At 55.9% G+C, this 25,633-nt stretch overlaps 2 long non-coding RNA genes and 1 pseudogene across 2 annotated transcripts; 2 read left to right on the top strand and 1 right to left on the bottom strand.

Annotated features, from left to right (window-relative positions):
- Positions 1-12,796: 12,796 nt before the first annotated feature.
- LOC132334543 (serine/threonine-protein kinase pim-1-like) lies at positions 12,797-15,273 on the top strand (annotated as a pseudogene).
- A 1,010-nt stretch (positions 15,274-16,283) lies between these two features.
- Positions 16,284-17,287, top strand: LOC132334678 (uncharacterized). The gene is made up of 2 exons (XR_009488430.1): positions 16,284-16,412; positions 16,698-17,287. It is a non-coding gene; the product is annotated as an uncharacterized LOC132334678 (long non-coding RNA).
- A 3,248-nt stretch (positions 17,288-20,535) lies between these two features.
- Positions 20,536-21,344, bottom strand: LOC132335024 (uncharacterized). Its single transcript, XR_009488576.1, has 2 exons — positions 21,149-21,344; positions 20,536-20,860 (listed from the first exon to the last, which is right to left on the bottom strand). It is a non-coding gene; the product is annotated as an uncharacterized LOC132335024 (long non-coding RNA).
- Positions 21,345-25,633: the final 4,289 nt, after the last annotated feature.

Raw genomic sequence — 25,633 nt, 5'->3', positions numbered from 1 at the left:
CAGAATTTATGCATTACCTTATTCTTGCCAGGATGTCATTGCGGCCATCACATGCAACAGAAATTATTCCATCCACACGTGTCCGGGTTGCACAGTGAAAATCATTCCATCACACATTGTTCTTTACTACGCTTTTCACATATTTATACAGAAAAAAACCAAAGAAATTAATGTTCTTTGCTCTTAAATTATCCAATTCTTAGTATTCCATCTGCTATTGCTGATTGATCCGTTCGCCTTTGATGTCAATTAAGTCCTCATTCTTTGATTCCCTTCTCAATCTTTTCCCACACCAGGTGTCTCTGCACACTGGGGGTGATGTTCATTAATGTTCATTTACCTCCTGTGCATCTTCTGGCCACTCCCAATCTGTAGATGTTAAGCTCATCAGGCCTCACCCAGCCTTGGTGAACAGAGTCCTCTGAAGAGAAACTTCAATTCCCCTCTACCTGGGCAAACAAGCCCCTGACTGAAGTTACGTTAAAAGAAACCAGAAGTTGTATCATTTCTGATCATTCCATTAGGTTCCATAGTGTCACAGTGCTCTCCTTGGCTCCATGAAGCCACGCAGTGTCACATCAAACCTGAGTTCCACCAAGCCCTGCGGTGTCACCCTTGCCCCTCGGTTCCATGAGGCCCCACAGTGTCACCATGGCTCCTTGGTTCCATGAGGCCCCACAGTGTCACCGTGGCTCCTTGGTTCCATGTGGCCCCACAGTGTCACCATGGCTCCTTGGTTCCATGAGGCCCCACAGTGCCACCGTGGCTCCTTGGTTCCACGTGGCCCCACTGTGCCACCCTTGCCCCTTGGTTCCACGTGGCCCCACAGTGTCACCGTGGCTCCTTGGTTCCATGAGACCCCACAATGTCACCCTTGCCCCTTGGTTTCATGAGGCCCCACAGTGTCACCGTGGCTCCTTGGTTCCATGAGGCCCCACAGTGTCACCGTGGCTCCTTGGTTCCATGAAGCCCCACAGTGCCACCCTTGCCCCTTGGTTCCATGTGCCCCCCCAGAGTCACAAGAGCCCCTTGGTACCATGGCCTAGTTTTTGGCAGTGGTGGGGCACAGGGATGGCTCCTGTGAGAAGCTGCTGGAAGCTTCCACCGTGTCTGGCACAGCCAGTCCCTGATGGCTTCAAGGATGGACCTGCTGCTGGCCAAGGCTGGGCCAGTTACAAACGGTGGTAACGCCTCAGTGATAACAGATTTAAAAAGAAACTAAAATAGAGATTGTCGTGCAGTTTTAACTCCAGTCAGAAAAGAGCAGAGGGAGAACATGTGAGAAGAACAACTCTGCAGACATCAAGGTCAGTGCAGAAGGAGGGGGAGGAGGTGCTCCAGGCACTGGAGACCCAGACACCCTGTAGGAGAGCCGTGGAGAGAGGGCCCCTGCTCCCAGGTTGGAGCAGCCTGTCCTTGGAGGAATGCACCCCATGGAAGAGTGACCCATGCTGCAGCAGTTTGGGAAGGACTGCTGTCCCTGGGATGGACTCACACTGCAGCAGTTTGCAGAGGGCTGTTGCCCCTGAAATGGACTCACATTGGAGAAGTTCCTGCAGAACTGCCTCCCTCGGGAGGGACCCACGGTGCAGCAGGGGAACCACCCCTCTCCGTGAGCAAGGGCAGAAGCCATGGGTGATGAACTGACCATAACCCCCTTTCCCTGTCTCCCTGCACTGCCGGGGTAGGAGGTAGAGCTGGAAGGAGGGAGGAGAGGGGCTTATTTTATTTCCCCTTTTCCTGCTCTGAGTTTGTTAGTAATAAATGAATTTCATATCTCTAAGCTAAGCCTGTTTTTCCCAGGACAGTATTTGATGAGTGATCTCTCCCAGTCCTTATCTCAACCCATGAGTCCTTTATTAAATTTTCTCTGTCCTGCAGAGGGGAGTGAGCGAGCAGCTCTCATGGATGCCTGGCATCTGGCCTGGGTCAACCCACGACACCTTGGTACCACAGGGTCACAATGGACCCTTGGTTCTAAGGGGACTCACTGGTTCCATGAGGCCCTGCAGGGCCACTTAATTCAACAAGGCCTCAAAGTTTCACAGTGGTCTCCAGGATTCCATGAGGCCCTGCAATGTCAAACTGGACCTTTGGATCCATCGGGGCCCACAGTGTCACAATGGGGCCTTTTGTTCTACAGCATCACAATGGCCCCTCGGTTCCATGTGTCCTGCACTGTTCCATGGATCCTTAGTGCCATGGGTTCCTGTAGTGTCACAAGGGTCTCCTTGGTTTCATGGTGCCACATGTTGCCATAATTTCCATGGTATCACAACTGCCCCTGAGCCCCAAGAGGCCCCATAGAGTGACAGTGGCCCCTTGCTTCCATGATGCCTTGTAGTGTCACAATGGTGTCCATGATTCCATCAGGCCCTGCAGTGTCACCATGGACAGTTGGTTCAATGACGCTCCCCAATGTCACCATGGCCCCTTGGTTCCACAGAGCCCCACTGTGTCACTATGGTCCCTTTGGTTCCAAGGCTCAGAAGTGCCAGAATGACCCTTTGCTTCCATCAGGCCTTGAAGTTTCAAAATGGTCTCCATGGTTTCATGAGTACCCCCCGTGTCACAAGCGACTCTTGGTTCCCTGAAGTTCTTCAGTGTCACAATGGGCCCTTGGTTCCATGAGGTTTGGTAGAGTCGCAGTTGACTCTTGGCTCCATGAAGCCTTGCTGTGTTACAATGCCCACGGTTCCATGAGTTTCCATGGTGTCACCACGGTCTCTTGGATCCCCAGTATCACCATGGTCTCCTTGGTACCATCCAGGCCTTGTAACAAGAGACAGTGAGCCATTTTTTGCCTTGCTAATGAAAGGCTGCAGAACTCATGGTTGTGAGGCTGTTTCACTGGTAAGAAACAATAAATACCTGAGTCTGAAATATCATCTCAAGTACCTTCAATCCCATCCTCAACAGAGGCACAAAATACAAACAGAGATTCCACAGTAAATCAAAAACAGGGACCATATTTTGAATGCAGGCAAAATGTATTCAAGTGCATTCAAATGCACTCGATATGATGGGGAGCTGATAATCCCCTATTCCAAGAGTGAACTTAATAAGGGCTGACTATTTAAGGAACTACAGAGAACCACAGTATGAGAAAAGCAGGTGGCATAGGTAATTCTGGGATAGGGAGACCGGAAAGCAAGACCAGATGAACCACTGTAGCCACCACCAAGAAGATCACGTTCACGTGCTGTGGGCAGCAACCCCATCAGGCCGTGTCACAATCCGCTGGGACAAGGGGGGTCCTGATGGTTCGTTTTACCAATCTCAGAGTGCAAACACACAGCAGGGGACTTTCAGTATTAACCAAAACAAATGCACCTTTTATTGAGTGCCCAGAGCAGATGTGATAGAAGGATTAGAAAGGAGATAAAGGACAGAGAGAGAGAGAGAAAGCGGGGGGAGGTGAATAGCTACCAATATAGACACGAAATACTCGTGGTCCGGCCAATAGATCCATCTTGAAACCTCGGGGAGAATCTCAAAGTCTTTGGTTAACTTGGGGTCTTTTATAATCTACTGCTGGGAGGGGAGCAGGACGGCACATCGAGGGAACAGGTACAGGACAGTGGAGAATGAGTCCCTTGAGAACAGGTTGTCACGATCCGTCCCTATGAATGGGTTTCATGATGGTTCGTAAGGGATCTCAGGGTGCAAAAAGAACCAACACGGTACAGGGGGGTGTTGCAGCAATAATCCAAACAAATGCACCTTTATTGAATGACCACAGCAAAATGCGATGGAGGGATTAAGGGAGAGAAAGACAGAGAAAGAGAGAGAGAAAGAAAAAGGGGAATAGAGCTACCAAACGTAGAGACAAACTCCTTAGGTCCAGTCCAGGTGAGGATCTACCTGTTACGTTGGGGAGATCTCCGAGATGCAGTCCATCTGGACTCCAATTATACACTTTTTGTTGAGGGGGGAGGGGGATTATTTCAAAACTGAATCTATTGTATCATCTGTAAAATAATGGTATTTGGAAAAGGGGTACACACAGTTTATATCAGTGGGCGAGGGCCATTGTTTTCGTGGTCCAATGCCCACACCTGCAACATCCATCTTGCTTTGGTCAGCTCGCCTCCCCCGCGCACCTCCCCGGGCTGGGGGCTTCAGTCCCAGTCCTTGGGGAGTGTAGGAGCGGCCTTTCTCACGTGGGGATTTCTCGGGTTTTTCTCTGGTGGAGAGGCTTCTGTCATCTCAGCTTGTCTGTCACAGTGCTTGCAGATGAACGAGAGGGGTCTTCTGTGGGAGACCACTCAAAAGCTCAGGAGAAGTTCAGCCAGGCCAAGAGGTGGGACAGCTTCCAAGGCTATTGTTGCAAAAAGGGCTCAGTGCCCCCTTCTTCTCATTGGGCTCAGTGTAGCATGCAGAAAAATGCACCTGTGGAAACAGTAACTTAGCAATTCCCTCAGGTCTTAGAGCCCCTGGCTTGGCGGGGAACTTTCCACTGTAGGGCCAGGAATGGGACAAAGGGGGTCTTCTGAGCGATCTCTCAGTGACAGTTGTGAGGCAGATTGGAGGATATTTCAGACAGACTCTCACACAGGTACAGACAGTCCAGTTCTGAACAGGACAAACCGGTGCCAGCAGTGAGCGGGGCCCATTGTTTCAGGACTGGTTCCTATGGGAAACATCCCGCTCCCAATGGCAGACATCCCGCTTCAGTCAGCCCAGCACCCCCTGTTAGAATTTTAAGGATCTCAGTCTCAGTCCTTGGGAAGGGCTTCAATCTCCGTCCTCGATGGCGGTTGTGAGGCAAATGACGGATCTTTGGACTCTCTTACAGACTGACATCCCAAAGCATAAAAAAATTATACATTTTGCCTTAAAAAAAAATGCAATGAATTAAAAATTTATATTTATTTTTTCTTATTTATATTAGTATTATTCTATGTCTCTATTACCAAATTTCAATATTTATATTTAAAAATCCATACATTTTTAGCAACAAAAAATTTATTGGTCATTGTTTATAAGTAACACAACTTCCTTAATTAATTCATGTCTATTGGCTATATATTTCTTCCTCTTTATGGAAACTAGTAATATTTGTAGTCCTTTTGGCATCATTTTTATAATCTTTTTCTCCGATAGTGTCAAGGGGAGGAACTTTGGGGTGCCTGGAGACATTTCTGGGTCACATTTGGGGCTGTTTTAGGTCTGGGGAGGGAATTCAGAGAGAACATCAGGGTCTGGAGGACACTTGGGGGAGCCAGGTGAGAACTTTGAGGGGCATTCAGGGATTCTGAGGGACACTTCGGGGTCCAGGGCAGCACTTGGGGGTACAGGGGAGCCCTTGGAGGTCAGAGAGGGGAATTTGGGGCCCTTCGGGGTCCGGGCGGGCCCTTGGGGGGCTCGAACGGGGCTCTCTGGGGCGCGGGGGGTGATGGGAGTTGTAGGCGGGGGCACGGTACGGTTTAACAGAGCCGCGGAGCATCACGGGAGTTCGAGACGCAGCTGCAATGGCTCTCGCCGGGACACGGTGCATGACGGGAGATAAAGTCCCTGCTGGAATAGCGGAGCATGATGGGAGCTGTAGTCCCAGAAGTGGCTCGAACACGATGTTTGGAGGTCCGGGAAGGCTCTTGGGGGACACTTTTGCGTCCGAGCCGCGACTTGAGGTCCTCGGGGGAGCTTAAGCGGCTCGGGACCCCTTGCGGGGGAGCTCAGGGAGCTCTATCCGTGCTCCTATGGGCGCGGGGCGCGGCAGGAGTTTTAGCCGCGGGACTGTGTTCTGAGGGCCTCTGGGGCCGCGGGAGATGAGTTCCCAAAAATGGCTGTGCCGACCATCTCTGGGTGCGGGTGCACTCAGGGGGTCCGGGGACGCTTTCGGGAGGTCCCGAATGGGCGCTGAGGGGGCACTGAGGGGGCACTGAGGGATCCTGGATTGTCTGGGGGACACTTACGGGACAGATGAGGGCGGACCCTGGAGGGGTGGGTGGTCTGTGGAGCGCGGGGCATGACGGGCGTTGTAGTCCCGGCTCCAATGGGGCTCAATCGGGCCGCGGGGCATGACGGGAGTTGTAGTTAGAAACAGAAGACAGCGGCCATGCTAGGCACTGCCCCCGAAGCACCGATCTCCGGCGCTGATTGGCTGCGTGCGGTGATAGGCGGGAGCCTTGGCAAATGGGAGGCGGGGGAGGCGGCAAGAGCCCATTCAACCCCTCCAGTCCCTCCCAGTACAACCCAGTTCATCCCCAGTACAGACCAGTACAACCCCATTACAGACCAGTTCATCCCAAGCAGAACCCAGTACAACCCCAGTGCCATTCCAGTCCCTACCAATAGACCTGAGTTTATTCCCAGTCCCTTCCAGTTGCCCCCCAGTGTCATACACAGGATGCCCCAGTGTCCCCAGTCTTCCCCACAGTGTTCCCAGTGTCCCCAGTTTGTCCCAGTCCTCCCCAGCGTCACTCCCAGTATGTCCCAGTGTCACCCACAGCTCAAGGGACACCTTCTGTGATCAGGCCAGAGCTGCTGAGGAGAGACCCTGGGTCAATATCAGACACAGAATGCTGCAATCACCTCTGCTCTAAAGAGAAATAAAACTAAATACATCCTTTAAAATAGGAATGTGTATTTCTTAAAAGGTCTTTGAAATCTCTCTCCATAACTGGACTAAGAAAACTTTAATAACCCTCTCAGGGCTTTTCTGTTGTTTACATCAGACTCAATCCCTGAGAGAGTCTTCAAGAAACTTCTCCAGAACTCAAAGTTAAATTTAAACTCCAAAGTCTCTTGAAGTTTTAATGGGTCCCACTGAGGGACATGACTGAGAAAGTGTCCCCAGGTTCCAGTTAGAGCAGAACACTGGAGACAGTGATGACAGCTGGGGACAAACAAGGCAAAGGTGTCTCTGGTGCTGAGCAAAGCTGGATGTGTTTCAGGAATGCAAAGGGCCAAGGCCTGAGCCCCAGCCCCTGGCCAGGCAGATCCTGTCCCTCCCTCCTTGCTCAGGGCTCTTCCCGGGATGGGCACTGGCATGGGGGGATGTGCAGTGCCAAGGGCAGGAGCATGGGGCGGCCCCTGCCAGGCTGCTGAGCAGGGACAAGGAGGCAATGAGGCCCCAGGCCTGCAAGGGTCACTTGTCTCCTGCTCCTGGCTCAGGCCCAGGCCCAGCAGCCATGGCCAAAGTGCTGCCCAAGTTGGCTCTGTCAGGGCCTGGCAGCTGCTGCCCATGCCTGTGCCCTGTGCAGCCCAGGCTGTGCTACGGTGTCCCTGCCCTGCGCCTCTGTCCCTGCAGGCTGTGCTCATCCCCCGGCTGCCCCACCTGGCTGGCCCCTTCCTTTGCTGACAGCTCTGCCTCCTGCCTGCCTCTGCCTGCCCACACAAAGCCTTGGGCTGACCCAGGCTCCTTCTGAGGGATGTGTTGCACCTCAGCCCTGCCCTGGCAGGGAAATTCCTTGCTCTTTTTTCCCAATCTGGGCCTCCCAAGCTGCCTTTTGCATTAACTCTTTCTTTCTCTGGCTGTACTCTACTACATCAAAAGGATCCACCATCTCTGAAACCACCCTTGAGTGCCTCCCATGCATCTCCTCTGCTGTCCTCAGTCTCCACCCCACTGAGCACAGAGCTCCTTTGTCCCTATACTGACGCAGTCACCAGAGGCCAAGGCCAGCCAGACCTGTCTGTCCTTGCAGCTTTTGTCTAAAAGCAACCCTTGGATATTTGGGGAGTTTTGGAGGTGGAATTCCATTTCAGCCATGAGTGCCTGCACCAGAATGACAGTTCTTCTCCATAGGAAGGAAATGGCAGAGCCCCAATGTTTCAAAGGCTGATTGGAGGCAGCCCCAAGGAGGCCAAGGCCAGCCAGACCTGTTTGTCTTGGCAGCTTTTGTCTGGGAGCAATCCTTGTACAGATGGATTTTGGAGGCCAAATCTCCGTTTTCTCCATGGGCACCTGGACAAGAAGGACAGTTCTTTTCCTTAGGAAGGAAAGTAGAGAGCCCCAGTGTTTCACAGGCAGATCAGAGCTGGCCCTCAGGAAGCCAAAGGAACCTAGACAGTCCTGGCAAGTTTTGTCTGAGAGTTATCCTTGGATATAAGGAATTTTGGAGGCAATTCCCAGTTTTGGCTATGGACACCTGGACTGGAAAGATGGCTTTTTCCATGGAAAGAAAAGCACAGCCCTGCAGTGTTTTCAAGGCAGATGAGAGGTGGCCCACCCAGATGCCAAAGGCCATCCAGATCTGCCTGTTTCATATGGAACAATCTTTGGATTTTATCAAATATGGAGGTAGAATCCCAATTTTAGCCATGAACCCCTGGAGGAGGAGGAGAGTTCTTTCCAACAGGAAGGAATGCACGGAACTCCAGGGCTAGAGGAGAAGCAACCCTCAACATGCCAAGGTCAGCTGAAGCAGTCAGGTGGCCACAGGGATGCCAAGCCAGCCAGACCTGTTCCATGTTCTTGGATTCTTTGGGACATGAAGGAGAACAATTGCCCCTTGGTTCCAAGAGGCCCCGTAGTATCACAAGAGATCTTTATTTCCAGGAGACCCAGCAATACCACCAGGATCTCCTCGGCTCTGCATTGGCACAATGGCTCCTTGCTTCCATGAGGCCATGCAGTGCCAAAATGGTTTCCTTGGTTCCATGGGACTGTGCAGAGTGCCACAATGGCCTCTACGTTCTATTGGGCTCCCCAAGATCACAATGGACCCTTGGTTCCACAGGGCATGGCTGTGTCACACTGGCCCCTTGCTTCCATGGGGATCCATAGTGTCACACTGGCCCTTGGTTCCATGGGGACCCATAGTGTCACACTGGCCCCTTGGTTCCATGGGGACCCATAGTGTCACACTGGCCCATGGTGCCATGGGGACTCAGAGTGCCAGATTGGTCTCATTGCTTCCATGAGTCCCTGCAGTGTCACAAAGAGCTCCTTGGTTCCACAAAAGCCTGCAGAGCTCCTTGATTCAACAAGGCCTCAAAGTGCCAGAATGGTCTCCAGGATTCCATGATGCCCCACAGTGTCACAAGGACACCTTGGCTCCATGAAACCCTGAAATAGGGAATGGCCCCTTGATTCCATTGGGCTCCTCCCTGTGACACAAGTTCTTAGTTCCACCGCACCCTGTAGTGTCACAATGGTCTCCTTGGTTCCACAGAGTCAGAATCTCTCGGTGGTCTCACGGAGCCCCACTAAGATCCCCTTGATTCCATGAGGCCCTGCCGTGCTACAATGACCCTTAGGTTAAATGGCCCCTTGGTTCCAGTGAGTCCTGAAGTGTCATAATGGTCTCCGTGGTTCCATGAGGCCCCAGAATGTTACAATGGACTTTTGGTTCCATGAGCTTTCGTACAGCCAACAGCAGTATCCATGGCTCCACAGTGTCACAAGGGACCCTTTGTTCCATGAGCTTCAGTAGAGTGAGATGGACACCTCGATTCCATGAGGTTCTGTAATGTCCCAATGGACTCCTTGGTTCCATGGCCCTGCTGTCCAGAATTGGCCTTTGGTTCCACGAGGTTCTGAACTGTCAGCAGGAATCACCTTGGTTCTGCAGTGTCATAACCGACCCTTGGTTCCATGAGGTGCCAGGCCTCCCACAGCCTCTCAGAGACCCTTCTCCCCCTCACGGCCCCTCACAGCCCCAGGCCTGGGGCTCCTCCCAAAGGAGAAGGGGTCGGGCCCTGCTTGTTCTCCTTTTATTTCAGTCCCTTCACAGCCACGAGTGAAGAAAGGCTGAAATGGAGCCTTTCCTCAACGTTTCCCTCAGGGTTCATTGCGGGCTGAAGCTCTGTGCTGGCGCAGGCCCGAGTGCCACCATCCCTGCAGCTGCCAGGCCTTTGCTGTCCCCCCGTGTCCGTTCCCTGTCCCCGAGTCCCGCCCGGCTCTGGCAGCAGCAGCAGCCGCAGCGCAGGGGGCGCCGGCCCGGCCCAGCCAGGGCTCCCGGCCAGGAGCAGCAGCAGCGCCGGCACCTTCCCGCCTGCTCCTGCCTCGGCTCCCGAGGGCTTTTTCCAGCTCAGTTCTGGAGTAGAGCAGCAATCACCCACACACAGCCCTGACTGCGCAGGGCCCGCCTGTGCTGCCCTGCCCCAGCCCGCAGAGAAAGAAAGGATCAGGTTCCAGCGCTGTTTTCAGCACTGCTTTACTCACCCTGAGGTGACAGCAGGAGGCTGCTGCTGCCTTTACCTTGGGAATTGGAGATCATGGCTGCTCTTGCCACTTGAAATTTATCTGTAAAACTGCAATTGCCTTTTTCGATCAGTGCTACCCAGAGTGCTTTTGTGACAGTGAATGTGGGAATCCTTAAAATCAGAGGGTTTTGGGAAAGCTGCAAAAGGCAGGCCTCAGAGACAGCAGAACTGTGATTAGAGCTGAGCTGTAACCATGAGATAGGGCAGCAGAAAAGTTAAATAAGAAGTGGGAAAGTATGGACAAATAGAACAATGGTTTGTGTATTAATGCTTGGCTAGAAAAACTCCCTAAGCTGCAGAAAAGTATTTCTAGGCTGATATTAGGAAATACTGAGCTTAATAAATGAGCTCTGAGCATTGTGTTTTAAGGCTTACAAGCAGGTATTGTATTCAAAATAATCAGGCATTGTTTTAACCAAAGGTACGTGTGCTTATAATGGTTGGATAGAACTACTGTCAATATGCTTTTGCTTTGCGTGATTGGTCAAAAAACTTACAAAGTTGTAACATTGAGTTCTTTGTCTGCTCCCGAGGAGATAAACTGCCAGCATCTTCCCATTGTCATAACCATGTAATGAGACTGATGCTGGAAAATAAACACCTCGAGACACATTCCTCAGCAGTCCAGTCCTGTTTGTGATTTTGTACATAGACCCCCGGCTGGCAATAGGTGAACTCAGGCTTTTGGTCACTGGCATCATGATTAGCAGATCTTGAAATCCCCTTAAGTCCCTGAGCACTAAGTCAAGGAGAATTAAAGCCACACAGACCACATTTGCAGTGCTCAAACATGGCCCTGTTGCTGCTGCTGCTGAAATAAAACCACAGAAATTGCCTCTCAAGTGTCAAATCAAATGAAAAAATCCACCAGGAGAAAGAGAAACCAGAACTTCTTGACCCACTCCATTTTTCTTCTGAGCAGCAGCAGCAGTAAATGGAGATGCACAGAGGTATTTCCAGCTGCTGCTGATCCCAGCTGGAGCCCAGCCTGCTGCCCAGTCCCAGCGGGAAGCTGAGCCCAGCCCGGGGAGCTCCCGCAGTGTCGGGAGCTCAGCGCACGCGGGGCCAGGCCCAGAGCCCCAGGCACGGCCACCCATTGCTGGGCAGCGGCGCAGACGGAATGTCCTGCGGCCCAAACCTCCTGCTCCTGCCACACAGCGCCAGCGCTCTCCCCCTCCTCCTCCTCTCCCAGCACGGCACAAATTCCAGCTCGGAGGAGGCTTCCCCAGAGAGGGCTCAGGCTCCTGCTTCAGCCTCAGGGTCCCTGCAGAGGAACAGGGCATCTTTCAGGCACTTCCACAAGCTCAGGGCTGCCATTTCATGGGCAATCTGGGATGAAAATGGACCTGTTAGGAAGCACAAAAGCAGAGGGGATTGATCAGAAATTATTAGGAAAAAATGACCCTTCTTATACACAAAGTTCATCAACTAATTCCCTGCATTTCTTCTTATCAGATTCTTTCAGTGATCTCCTGACAGGTCCAGCATGTTCTAGTACTTTTCATGAACTGACTGTACTCTTGATTCATATCAATGCATGAGATGTAGAAGCATCTGAACTGAACACTGAAACAAACTCCGTCAGCCCATTTTCATCTTCTAGATCACTTTCTGTATGTCCACAGGCATGTTGGAATGATTATCCCACAGCTCTCCATTTCTGGCTGCAGGCTCTGGAGATTCTTTCTCTGCATTCAGTCAGGTTTGCATTCCCTAACAATTCCTGGTAGCCCATCATGTTTTCTGAGGGTAGAACAGTAACAATGAAAACCTCACCAATGGCATAACTGCCCAGCCCACAAGGAAAAGAAAGAAGAAGCTGTCAAGTTCTTCAAATATTTGTCCTGCTTTGCTGCAAGAGTCATGCTGCACACACGGTGTGGAAAGCCAAGAGAAGCTGCAGTTGGTGGCACATCATGTGACAGAAGCTGCACCTCGTTCTCCAGGAAAGATTCTTGGAAAGAGCAAAGAGGACTGAGGAGCAGATGATGGGAAAACTGAAAGAGCTTTTAAGAAATTAAAAGAAAACAGAAAGAAACCATCTGAGATGTTTTACTCGATTTATTTTTATGCTCCCCTTTCCCATCTTGCACTACTTCTCCTTCCCATTAATTCCAAATGGATCTTACCTCGAAGATCCATGACTTGGCAAGTGGTAGACACTGTCAAATACCATGAGCTACACCCAGTTTGCCTTCCCCTGGTTTTCTTTGGAAAGCAATGCTGGAGAGGTAAGTGCAGTGCTTGGGTCACGTACAAATTCAGCATTCAGGGAATGCACTCTGATAGTGTTTGACCCTCAGCAGGGACAATGCACAGCAGGGACAGAGGGGAATCCTGTGCCGCTGTGCAGGACTCCAGACTCTGGGTCTTGGCTGAACACGGCCAAGTTCCCGTGTTTGGACAGGCTCAGGGGCTGCCCCTGGGGAGCGCGGGGCTCGGGGCGGGGGCGAGTGGGCAACGGGCAAACGGACACGGGGACAAACGGCCCCGGCGCTTCAGTTGCAGCGGCAGCAGCGGCAGCAGCAGCTAAAGCAGTGGAATCAGCAACTTTGTCGACTCCCTCTCGCTCTCCAGCAGTCCCGCACCCTCTCCCGGTCTCCCTATCCCGGGGTCCCCTCCTCTCCCAGTCTCTCTCCCCATGCCCGGTCGGGCCATGTCCCCGGCCGTCCCCGGCCCCGAGCGGGGCTGCCTCGTCCCCGGCCCCAGACGTCCCGCCGCGGTCTCGCCTCCGGCCGGCTCTGGCCCTACTGGCGCTGGCGCTGCTGGGCGGGCATCAGTGCCTGGGGCTGGGGCGGCATCGCCTCCCTTTGGCTCCGCTTGGCCCGAGCCCGGCCCCGGGCCCGGCCCCGGCCCCGGCCCCGGCTCCTGCCAGGGCCCGCGGAGGACACAGGCGGCTCGGCCGCTCCCGCCGCCTCCGCTGCCGCTTGCCCGGCCCGAGCTCCGCCACTCGGCAGCGCGGCCGCTGGCCCCGAGCCGCCGCTGTCCCGCTGCAGGGAACGAACGCTTGGGGATAGCCGGCCCGGGGCGCTTGAGGGGCGCTCGGGGGCCGTTGCCGGCCCCGGGCCGAGCGCTGACAGCCGTGTCCCGCCAGCAGGGAAGGCGCAGCAGGGCCTGAAAGAGCGGTACCGGCTGGGCTCGCTGGTGGGGAGCGGCGGCTTCGGCAGCGTCTTCGCGGCCACGCGGCTCTCGGACTGTGCCCCAGTGAGCGGCGGGGCCGGCGGTGGGCGCAGGAGGAGGAGGAGGAGGGGGCGGAGGAGGAGGAGGACGGAGGATGGGGCTGAGCAAGGCGGGCGGCGAACTCAGCCCGCTGCTGCCCTTGGCTTGCAGGTGGCCATCAAAAGGGTGCCACGGGAGCGCGTCCGGCACTGGGGCGAGCTGGTGAGTGAGCGGGGCCAGCGGGAGCAGCCGGGCCGTGGCGGGCGGGGATGAGCCGAGGCCCGGCAGGGTGGAAGCCGCCAGGACGCCTCGAGGGAGAGCGGGCGTGGGGCCAGCGCAGGGCACAGAGCATCCCAGGCTGGCTGAGGGCTTCCCGAGCCCCGGCACGGCATCAGCCCCACTGACGGCATCGTGCTCCTCCCGCAGCCCGACGGCACCAGTGCACCCCGGAGATCGTGCTGCTGGCCAAGGTGTCCACTGGCTTCCCTGGTGTGGTCCAGCTGCTGGAGTGGCTTGAGCTCCCCAACGACGTCTTGATGGTGCTGGAGCGCCCGGAGCGGTGTCAGGACCTGCAGCATTTCATTCGGGAACAGGGGTTCCTGCCCGAGGAGGTGGCGCGGGAGCTGTTCCGCCAGGTGCTGGAGGCCGTGCGGCACTGCACCAGCTGCGGGGTCCTGCACAGGGACATCAAACCAGAGAACATCCTGGTTGACCTGGCCACCGGGCAGGCCAAATTGATTGACTTTGGCTGTGGCACGCACTTGCAGGACACAGCCTACACTCACTTTGCAGGTGAGCCCACACAGGGTGTGCTCCTGGTCCCAGCATCTCATGGCCCAACATCTCACAGCCCAAGCTGGGTGTGGCAGTGGGGATTCTCCCTTCTGCAGCCCTTCATGGCACTGAGACTTCAGCCAAGTTGCTTTTGAGCAGGGCTGGGTGTGGAGCCAGCTTCCAGCCCTGCAGGCAGCCTTTGCCCACCACTCTGCCCATAAGTGAGGCTGGGGCAGCCAGCCCAGCAAAAACACCGGGGGTGGGGGTAGCCGAGAGGGGGGTCGGTACCAGTGCCCCAGCCAGTTTGGTGTGCAGGTGAGAAAGGGCTTGGACTGCTCCACTCGCCTGGTTTGCTTTGGGTTCATAATGTTTTTTGGAGCAATGCAGGCAGGGAGGATGCAAGCATGGTTTTTCCCCCAGCACTGAGTGGTTTTTTCCTTGTTATGGTGGGGCCTTGCCAGGGCTTCCACTGCCCTCTTCCAACCCCAGTGGCTTCTTTTCCAACCCCAAGTCGTTACACAAGTCCCAGGTGCTGGTGAGAGGGCAGTGCGTCACACCCCATGTGCCACTGGAGCAGGGATGCTGGGGCCAGGCTCTGGGAGCAGCAGCATCCCCCTGATGAACTCCATCTGTATTCCATAGGAACACGGTCATACAGCCCCCCTGGAATGGACCCACTTTGGCTGGTACTATGGCAGGCCAGCTACCATCTGGTCCCTGGGCATCCTGCTGCACCAGATGGTCTGTGGGGAGCACCCTTTCAGGAGGGGCTAGAACATCAGCTGGGACCATCAGCTCTTGCTGCCACAAGGGCTCTCTCAAGGTGGATCCTCATCTCTGAGCACGGGGGAATACCAGTGCTGGGAGACAGCAGCAGGCTCGTGAGCATCCCGCTCTGGCAGCTGCTGAGGAGGTGGCACATGTCCTGCTCTCCTGCTCTCCTCCAAAACAGGGAATGGATGGGAAAGCTTAGGCCCAGCTCTGAGCACATCCAGCATGGCCCGGGCACGGGAATAGTGGGGCAAAGCCAACAGGAGCCTTCTCCAACTGACCAGCGGTTTGTGGTTTCTCTGCCCAGAGTGCCAAGATCTGATCAGGCGGTGTTTATCCATGCTGGACTTGGAAAGACCCTCATTAGAAGAGCTGCTCTGTCATCCGTGGATGCAGGATATTCATCTGCCCTAGAAGAAGGGAGAGAGCCACAGGCACACTGTGATGCAGGGCCCTGGTAAGTTACAGCTCCATACATGCCTTGGCAGTAAGAAGCAAAGGAAGCCAGAATTTTTTGTCGTGCCTGTGTCACTGCCCAGGGCTCATCAGATGGGAACACAGAGCCCTTGTGCTGGAGCTGAGCTGCTCTGCCCAGCACTGGTATCCACCCTCCGAGCTGGTTTTGCTTGTCCTGGTTCCCTGACAGCTGGGGCCTTGGGCAGAACCTGAGAGCCTGGTCTCACCCCAGGGAAGGAGAAGGAGCCCCTGGAGAAGCTGTACCAGGTGGGACTGCTGCTGCTGGAGACAGCGAGGATGACATCAAGGATGGCAACCTTTTCCTGGACCTGGCCACTGGCCAGCTGAAGGTGATGGACTTTGATTGTGGCACCTTCTTCAAAGCCAGGCTCCACAGCGAATTTTCAGATGAGTCCACACCCAGGGGGATGCTCCCACATTTGGCCATTGCACAACCTGGCCGGGAACCAAAGGTTCACCCTTTGCTAGGGTGGGTGCAGCTGATCCTTCAGTCGCCTGCCCAGCAGGTTTTGGCAGGGCTGGGGGGGTGGGCTGGGCTGGGTATGAAATGGGAGTGGGCTCCTGGCCCTGCCTATAGCCCCCAGCACCCACCGTGCCCCGGGCTGGGGCTGGGGCAGCCAGCCCAACACAAACAATCCCCCATGGCAGGAGCAGAGGTGGGACTCCAGAACCTGTGCTGAGGCTGCTTTGCTGTGCAGGTAAGGAAGGGCTTGGGCTGCTCCACTGCCCTTGTTTGCTTTGGGATCAGCATTATTGTGGGGGGCAGTGCAGGGGGGAAGGGAGAAAGCCTGGGCTTCCCTCACCTGTGCGTGGGTTTTTTCCTTGCATGCAGGGGGTGGCCTTCCTTAAGCCCCACACAGAGAAGATTTTTTTAACTCTTTTCTTGTTTCCCATTTTTGCCTGTAATCTCTTTTCAATAATTTGTTGTTTGTTTTTCTAGAGGAAGTGTTCCAGGTGGGGTCCAGTCTGGATCAGGAAGTGCTTGGGACCAGCTGCAGTGTGGATGGGCCTGCCCTTGGAGAAGGCTGAGGACATTGTTTGGGACCAGCTTTTCTTCCAGCAGGGGAGGGCATGAGGTGGGTTCCCGTCTGCCTGGCATGGTGGGATCAGAGCTTCTGAGAGATGGCAGCGAGCACCGGAGCATCCTGCTCTGGGCAGCTGCTGAGGAGGTGGATATGCCCTGGCTGGCTGCAGGCTGGGCACACGTCCTGCCCTCCTGCCCTGCTGCCAAAAGCAGCAGTGATGGGCAGCTCTGGGCACCGCTCTGAGCATGGCCAGCATGGCCTGGGCACCGTGGGCGGCTGGGACAAGGGCACAGGAGCCTTCAGCTGACGGGCGGTTTCTGCTTTCTCTCCTTGCAGCCGGGCTCTGCGGGTGCTGACTGCATGACTGATAAAATTACATCATCCCATTGGGAGAAGCTCCACCCAGGGGATGGAGCCTAGCATTCCTTCCTGGATGTAATCTGACAGTTGGAACACGACAGCACTTTTCCCACTGGATTCCCAGAGGAAGACCAGACCAATCGACACCACCACTGGATCTTCAAAGGAAAACTCCACCCTTCTACAGGATCACTGCTTTAACAGAACCTCACCTGTCTCTCCAGGAGAACTGCAGCCACCATTTAATGGGATTACTACCAACACCCTTACACATAGGGAGTCAGACCATATTCTGACTCTGCCAGTGTTGTTTTGTATTACTGCATTGTTTTTTTGGGGTTTTTTTTCCTTCCTACTAAAGAAGTTATTCCTTGTCCCATATCTTTGCCTTAGAGCCCCTTAATTTCAAACTTATAACAATTCAGAGGGAGGGGGTTCACATTTTCCATTTCAGGGGAGGCTCCTGCCTTCCTTAGCAGACACCTGTCTTTTCAAACCCAGACAAACATAAATATCCTTGTTGGCAGTGTTTGATTGGCCAATAAATCCTTAAAAAGGTCTTGTAACTAGGAGTCTTGTGACCTTCTGAGCCTTGCGGTGGAGATGTGAGCCAAACTCATCCTTCCTGTCTATGTAGAAGAAAAAGAAATGGCAACATCTAAAAAACTCAGAGGTCTGGTCTCTAACTCGTTCCAAACTTCTTCAAGTTCCCCGAAGTGTGATTTAGCTACAAATAGATGACAAGGACTCTTATTGCTGGCTCTTTGACTCCAAACCAGCTGCTTCAGAAACTTTCACATAATCCTGTGTAGTTAGGTGCCAGAAATGTATCATTTTAAGAAACTTTCCCAACTGACTTGAATAGAGGTTTGTTTGTAGGGTATTTGAGTGGAAACCCTCCCAGCAGAGGTCTGGGCTTTGGCCTAGCTGTGTCCCTGCTGGCTGTGAAGGATACCATCAGCTGCAGGGGTTTCTGGGCTAAAAATATATTTGAGTCACGTTGACTTGCTCTTTTTGGCCTATAAAAGCTGGATCCACTTTCAGGGCAAATTTGGAAACCTCATCTCTGGGTGAATGGATGACCTAGGATTTTCCCAATTGCTGGGAACGGTTCCCCAGGTCCTTGGTGTAAAATGCGGCTCCCCAGCAAGTGCAGATCTGCAAGATGATAAACAATTTAGGCAATTGGTGATGATTCTTTCTAAATAGCTCTCTCTCTCTCTTATAGTACTTATTTAGGTGCACTATCTTGCTTGTTTTTGCTTGTCACAAAAACCAAGCGCACATTTTTATTGAATGTATCATCTTACTCTGTGGTTCCTTCTTATTGACAGTAAAATAAGAACAATATTTCCAGTGGTGTGTCCATTAAATCACCTCTGTCAATTGTCAGAACACCAGGAGGCCCCTGAGGAGCCAGGGCGGTGGGAAGCCCTGAGCAATTGGGTGTCAGAGGCCACAAGCAGCCCCCAGGCAGCCGCCTTGTCCCTGGCACCCGGCTGCTCTGGCGCTTCCCCAGAGCGTCTCCCAGGCCTGCGGCAGAAGCCCTTGAGGCCGGGCCTCAGCAGGAGGGTGGGGGCACCCCCGAGGTGCCCAGGCTGGGCTGGCTGGGGACAGGGAGGGCAAAGCTCCCCTGCTGGGGCATGGGATGAGGTAGTGGGAAGTCAGAGAACCTGAGGTTTTACCCCCCAAATGTTCTGTCTTTGCCCTAACATTTCCCTCAGGTTTTGTCACAAAATGATCTCTATGTGTCCTCTAGAAATTACTCAGACTTCTCCTCAAAAGTAATTTTGTCCCCTAGAAATGACCTCAAATCTTCCTGCTGAAATGTCCACCCACTACATGTACTCGACAGATGACCTCCAATTTCATTATTCTCACAGTCCAGTGACTACCTCAGCTTTAAAGCCCAAATGTTCATTGCGTGCCCTACAGGTGACACCAGGCAATTCCAGCATTCCTGTGCTGTGAAGTTCTCTTGCTCTAAGCTACTGCAGCTTTACCCCTCTCAAAGTGAAACACTCCCTAGTCCTGAGACAACACTGCCCCATCCTCCTCGGTGTGTATGAGCGCAGGGCAGCCCCAGGGCAGCTCCCCCACGGCTTCTGGAAGGCCGCCCGGCGCCTGGCCCCGAGGGGCGGCCACAGCGGGTTGGAGTTCCCGCCCGCGGCTGAGGGGACCGGGGGGGCGGGGCCGCCCGCGCCTGGGCGGGAAACGCTCCCTGCGGCGGGGAGCGGGCGGCGGCGGCGCAGCGGGGACCGGCCCGGCCCTGCCGTGTCCCTCAGGGCGAGCCCACGTCCCCTCAGCGGCCCTGGTGGCTCTTCAGCGAGCGGCATGTGCGCTCGGCGACACGTGGCGTGCCTGTGTCCCCTTCAAGGGACGCTCAGGTTCCCTCAGTGACACCGACGTTGTACGCTGAGGGACACGACAGACACCCGCCTCCCCTCAGGGACTCTCATGTGCCCTCAGTGGCATGCTGGGCATCTGCATGCCATTCAGAGACCTTCATGACACCTCGGCCACACATGGGGCATCTGCCTTCCCTTCAGTGACACATAAGGCACCTGCAACCTGCTGGGGAAGCCTCAAGTCTGCTCAGTGACCCATGTGTGCCCTCAGCATTGGGACACCCACCTTTCCCTCAGTGACCTTCACATCCTGTCAGCAAATCAAGAGGCACCAGCCATCCTTTAGGTGACTCAGAGCAAGTGCAGTGGGTCATGGTGGCCAGGGCCCAGCAGCAGGCAGAAAGCCATCAGAGCTGGGGGAAAGGCTCTGCTCTGCTTACAGCGTGGGCTGAGGGCCGGGAGAGCTCCATTTCCCCCTTTGAGATGTTGGAGACAGGGCCTTTCCCCCTCCTTATAGGGCTGCCCCTCTCTGCAGGCAGCCAAAGGAGCACGATGGCAAAAGGCCAAGCACAGCAAAGCAAAGAGCCAGCCCTGCACACACAGGGAGGTGGCCCAGTGCAAAGCCAGCGTGGCACCCTGAAGGTGCCTGCCACACTACCATGTGTCCCTGCCCTGGGAATGCCAGGAATGCCCTGTCCAGGCCTTTCTGTGGCCCCTCTGGGCTCAAAGCTGCTGTTCTTCTGGCTCAATGGCACCTAAAGCTCAGAGCTCAGCCTCCCCCACAGCAACAGGAACAAGACTCAGCAAGCAGGCAGTGGAGCTCAATGCCTAAGGCTGAGGGGCCTGGGGCTCCAGTCTCAAGCACAGGGAGGGCACACGCCCAGCCCCACAACTCCTGGCCCCACAGCCCTGAAAGACCGGGACCAGGGTTCCATGCCTGATTCCAGGAGGTCCCTCCAACCGCCCACTGAGGAAGCACCAGAGCAGCCGGGTGCCAGGAACAAGGCGGCTGCCAGGGGGCTGCTTGCGGCCTCTGGCACACAATTGCTGACAGCTTCCCAGTGCCCCAGCCCCTCAGGGTCTCCCCCAGCCTGGCCAAACTTCCCGGCAGCAGCGCCGCAGCCCCACAGCAGCTCCAGAGGAGCCCCATCCAGAGGCACCTCGGAGCCCTCAGCAACGCAGTGAGCAGCACACAGGCAGGAGGACACAGATAGCGGTGCCTACCAGGGACAGGGCTTGTGACCATCTCCAGGCACCGCTCTCGCAGGGATCCCCACAGCTCCAGCCCCTGCCCAACTATTCTGTTGGCACCACAAAGGCTTCAGCAGAACCACCAAAGGCCAAGAGGCTTCTGGCCATTTTTCCTGCAGCACTGCACGCCTGGGCAGCTCACTGAGCACAAGCACCCTTTTCCCCTCTTCTTCAATGCCCTGCAGGTCCTGGCAGCAAAAGAAAGAGCCTGGGTGTCTGTCTATTATAACACATCCTATATTTATATACTAAAGAAAAACAAAAAGAAGAAAAGAACAGTCTTGAACAAACTGAAAATCTCTGCTGGCTCAGGTGGCCCCAGCAGACAGAGCCTCTGGGCTCATCTCTGTGCAGAGCTCCAGCAGCGCAGGCAGCTGAGCCCCAGCAGATGAAGCCTTGTCCTCCATGGCCCATGGAGCTCACCATGCAGATTCCTGAAGGTGGAATATCGAGGTCTGTCTAATGCCCTGAGGATATGCCAAGTTTGAATTGACAGGCTGCTGACAGAGGGGCTGATGTCATTTGCCATTACTTCCAAGGCTGTAACAGAGAGGAACAGAGCCATGGTCAGATGCCACATCTGCAGGGAGCTGAGGAGAGCGCCCTGCCAGGGCCATCCCGGCCCGCACTAGCCATGGCCAGGATGGAGCAGGGTCCAAGGGGATCAGCCTGAAGAGCAGCCATGAATCCCCCACATGGCCCTTAAATCTGTGTGCTCCACCCAGGCCAGCCCTCGTCCGCACAAGGAGCAGAGCCCTCCACAGCCGGGACAGGGCTTGCAGCTTTCCCCTTGCCAGCCCCCACTGCCAGCCTGCTGCCCTCACTCACCACTATAGATAAGCTTGAGCTCTTGATACTTCCCCGTCAAGCTCCGCCCAGCCATCCCTGGGAACACAGAGCCTGTCACAGCCCCAGCGGCACAGCTCCCTGCAAGCGGCACTGCTGGGACTGTGGCCACACGGCCTGCTGGCCCAGCAGGGCTCAGTCCAGCCCCTGCTGCACGCGGCTGCCCCAGGGCACGGCTGCGAGAGGGCGGCAGCAGCGCCGGGGCCAGGCGGGGCTCGATGGCGCAGGGCCCGGGTGGCGCTGCCGCGGCAGCAGGCGGGGCTGGGGCAGAGCTGCGGCAGGCTGGGGAGGGAGCCTGGGCTCGTGGCTCACCAATGAACCTGATGGCCACCACTCGCAGGGACTCCTGTGGGCTCTGCAGGTAGGGCAGGGCCCGGCGCAGGTGCTCGGCCGCTCTGCCCTCGTTGTCTGCCAGCTGGAGAGAGCGGCAGGAGGGAAGGGTTGGCGCGGGCTGAGCCCCTTGGCCGGGCACTGCCTGCACCCAGCCCCGGCCTCCCCTGCCTGCACAGCCCTGTGGCGCGGCCAGCAGCTGCTGGTGCCGGGCTCTGGAGGGGGCAGAGGGCCAGCTGCTGCCCGGGGAGCCGCGGTGCCGGCCCACCCCACAGCACCGCTGGGCCAGGGCTGCATCGGCCCCTGGCTGGGGCACACAAGAGCCTGGAGAAGAGCCCGTGCAGCCTCTGGGTGCAGCAGCGGGCAGGGGCACAGCTGCCAGCCCCATACTCTGAGCACCGCACTCAGGGGCCTTCTCCAGGCAGAGGCTGGGGCTTGCAGGCTGTCCTTACTAGGCCGTTGGTGAAAATCCAGAGTTTCTCCTTCGTCACCAGTTTTTCTAGATCTTTCCTCTTCAGGAACTTGAGCAAACAATGTAGCATTTCCTGAGAAGCCTGGAAAGTAGCAGAGACACGCAAATGGCCCCACAGCCCAGGGCGCAGGACTCACGTCCCTGTGCCAAGGCCTGGAGGAGGCTGCAGCCCGGCAGGCGCCAGGGCAGGAGGCAGCCGAGCCCCCTGCCAGGGGGACAGCAGCAGCCCACAAGTCCTCACCTGTGCCACATGCCGATTCCCATCATGGCAGTGGAAGAAAAGTGGGAGAAGGCTGTGGCTCACTTGTGTCTTCAGGGCCTTTATTTTCTTTTCCAGTGGAAGAGTCAGCAATGTTTGGAAGAGCAATATGGAGAGCTGCTGCACCTGACTATTATTCTGAATGAAGAGAAGAAAAGAAGACCTCGGCATGGGCTGCAAGGGGCTCAGCTGGGTGCAAGCCTGTAAATCCATTGGGCACCACGTGTCCAGGCAGCACCCAGTGGGGGTGGCTGGGCGCACAGAGCCTTACATGGTCAAAGAGAGGCGGGAGCGCCTCAGCCAGCTGCAGTGCAATCAGGCTGGGTATTGGCATGCCCTTGTCCAAGATTATAAAGCTGAGTACCATGACCTTTATCTTAACTATCTCTCCATCTTCATCCCACAGGAGCCTCACAAGTCTTTGAGTCAGGCTCCACATTTTTCTGGTCTGTGTGGATCACAAGTTTATGAAATTCCACTCTGCTGGTGCAGGGCCTAGAGGCCAAATGCCTGTCCCGAAGCACTCGGGCAGCTGAAGGGGAGGCAGGAGAGCTGGGAGCAACTGCCCAAGCGCAGCCAAGCCCAAGCGACTGCATTCTCCAGTGCAGCTTCAGCTGCTACCCCCTTCTCACCATCAAGGGATTGTCAGTGAGCCTGAGGAGGGCCTTGAATGCCAGGAGACGCCTCTCCCTGCACTCGCTCTGCAACTGCCTTGACAAGATTTCCAGGAATCTGTTAGCACCGCGTTCACTCAGGTCCAGGAACTCGAGGACCTGAAAGGCACAGGGCAGTGACAGGGGACCTGGCCGGCAGGAGCCCAGAACCGCACAGGGCTGGGCCCAGGCAGCAGCACAGGGCACGAGCACCGTCCCAGGCAGCTGTGGCTCTGAGAAGGCAGAGAGCTGGGAGGCAGCTGAGCGAGACAGTGCTGGCCATCAGGCTCACCTCCACAAGGAACACCAGGGCAGGCAGATCCCAGTGTGGCTCCTGTGTGCTGAGCAGCCAGAGCAGGTAGCGAAAGATACGGGAACACAAGGGGATGGAGACACAGCACATCTCCCTGGAGGGAGAAAAAGGAACTAAGACTGTGAGCCAAGGGGACAAACGTTTCGCAGGACTGACTCACAGAGGTCTGGTCTTTCCCCAGCATCCTGCAAGTGCACCTGGGCTATTTCGGAGGTGGCTCCTTTTGTCCACCCTCCTCTCCCAGCCTTTTTCCGTCTGCTCGGCCGTCCCTCAGTGACAAGGCCCTCTGGGCTACAACCAGGGGGACTGTGTGGGGCACCTGGACACAGAGCACAAATGTCAGAGGCAGTGGGGAGAAGGGGGTCTCACCTGGCCAGCAGACCCACGGCATAGTGGCTGGTGTCAACAGAGAGCAGCGTGTCCCAGCCACACCTGCGTTCCATTGCCACCACCACATCCTCTGCTGCGTTCGGCAGAGCAGGGACTTCAGAGTCTGCACTGCAAACCTGCGTGCAGAGCAAAGCCCAGGTCACACTGGCAGCACTGGCTCCTTCACCGGCCATGTGGCAGGGACAGGAGGACTGGGATGGAGCACCTGTTGGGGCTGGTGGCAAGGCCATGCTCTTCCTGGCATCCCATCCAGAAGGTATCGACCTCCTCTGGCACATCCAGAGTGCTGAAGAACACTTGGAAGAGCAGATGCACAAAGAGGCGGGGGAAATACGCCATCACTACACATGGGACCCAAGGCTCCTGGAGGATCTTCCACATCACCACGGTTGCCTGCAAAGGACAAAGCCCCCCAAGACAGTGCTCAGTGCCGAGGTGTCTGTGTGGCAGGGCCCAAGTGTGGCAGGGAGAGGCCCGGAGAGACGCAGGGGGAGCACCGGGCCTGGTGGGCCTGAAGCTGGGCCAGGTTTCAGGCGAGTGCCCGAGTCAGGGAGATACAGTGGGGGGAGGAAGATGGAGAGCTGCTGGAGAGGCAGCCTTGAGGCCAGCAAAGGCCAGTTGCAGAAACTCACAGCCAGGGCAAAGACACCCGTTTTGTCCCCATCCGAGGTGCACATGCTGTGCTCTGGCCAGCTCCACAGCACATCCAGGAGTATCAGCTGTGCCAGCTCCACAGTCCTGGCTGAGCCCATGACGGTCTTCCACATGGCCATGGAAGCTCTATGGGGTTAGAGCTCTGTCTCAGGGGGGTCTCAGACACAGCACCGTGGCCTGGGCGTCTCTAGGGGCCCAGGTGGACCGCTGGCTCTGCCTCTGCCCACTGGCCCTTGCCAGCAGCACTCAGGCTCAGGGGCTGACACGCCAGGGCTGGAAAAGGGAGCAGCCAGAGGGCCCTGGAACTCTCTGTTGGTCAGACACCTGGGACAGGCTGTAGAGGCTGATGGGCTGGGGAGCCCTGAGCCCTCTGAGCAGGTGGGCCCCATACCTGTCACAGGATGGGGACACACGCAGGAGTGTCATTACTGCATCATTTGGCTGTGCTTCAGTGAGATCCAGCAGGGGCTTGTCCAGCCTGTGCTCCGCAGAATCATTGGCCATGATCCGCTGGTGGATGTACCTGACCAGGGTGGGCACCTGGAGAAGGCACAGGGAGATTTTGAAAGCTGCCAGAGGGAGGAATGTCCCCAGCTTCCCCAGAGAAGTGCTGCCCTTCCCACCACACTGCCATGTGGCCTCAAATGCTCACAGGGACCAGCAGGCATGGCTTGGGAGGCCAAGCAATTCCTGGGAGGATCAAACCCTGGCCACAGGCTGCTTACTTGCTTTGGATTGTAAAAAACTTCCTCTACAAGCATACACAGGATGGCAGCACTGGTCTCATGTTTGAAGACCTCTGAATGTGCTCTAAGGCCCGTGCCCATGGCCCTGGTCTCTTCCTGCCGAATGCTCTTGATGAATTTACAGACAAACTGTAGGAGAAGGTCAAGAAGCCAGGAGTATTCCATGGAGTGCTGCACACACGGTGCTCGGCTGAGCAGGGACAGCAGGCCCAGCCCAGGTGGGGGTGGCTGCAGGTACCTGCGCTGTTCTGCAGAAGCAGCCACGGCTGGATTCCTGCTCTTGTGTGAGCTCCAGGGCTGGATCGGGCAAAGAGCGAGCACAGGCAGAGCTGAGGGCATGCAGGAGGGGCTGGAGAACAGAGCCCAGCCCTGCTCTCCCCAGGCAGGGAGAGCCCTGGGATGCTCCAGGGGGATGGAGCATGGTTACTGCAGGGTGTCTGCCCAGCCGCTCTTCCATCCTGTCCATAGGCATGTCCCCAGGGGGTGGCATGGCATGGCATGGCATGGCATGGCATGGCATGGCATGGCATGGCATGGCATGGCATGGCATGGCATGGCATGGCATGGCATGGCATGGCATGGCATGGCATGGCATGGCATGGCATGGGGTCAAGCTGGCTGCAGGCACCAGTCCTGTGGCCAAGCTCTGC

The sequence above is a fragment of the Haemorhous mexicanus genome, chromosome 16 (assembly GCF_027477595.1).
Source record: "Haemorhous mexicanus isolate bHaeMex1 chromosome 16, bHaeMex1.pri, whole genome shotgun sequence".
Lineage (NCBI taxonomy): Eukaryota > Metazoa > Chordata > Aves > Passeriformes > Fringillidae > Haemorhous > Haemorhous mexicanus.
This window is presented reverse-complemented; position numbering and strand designations above follow the sequence as displayed.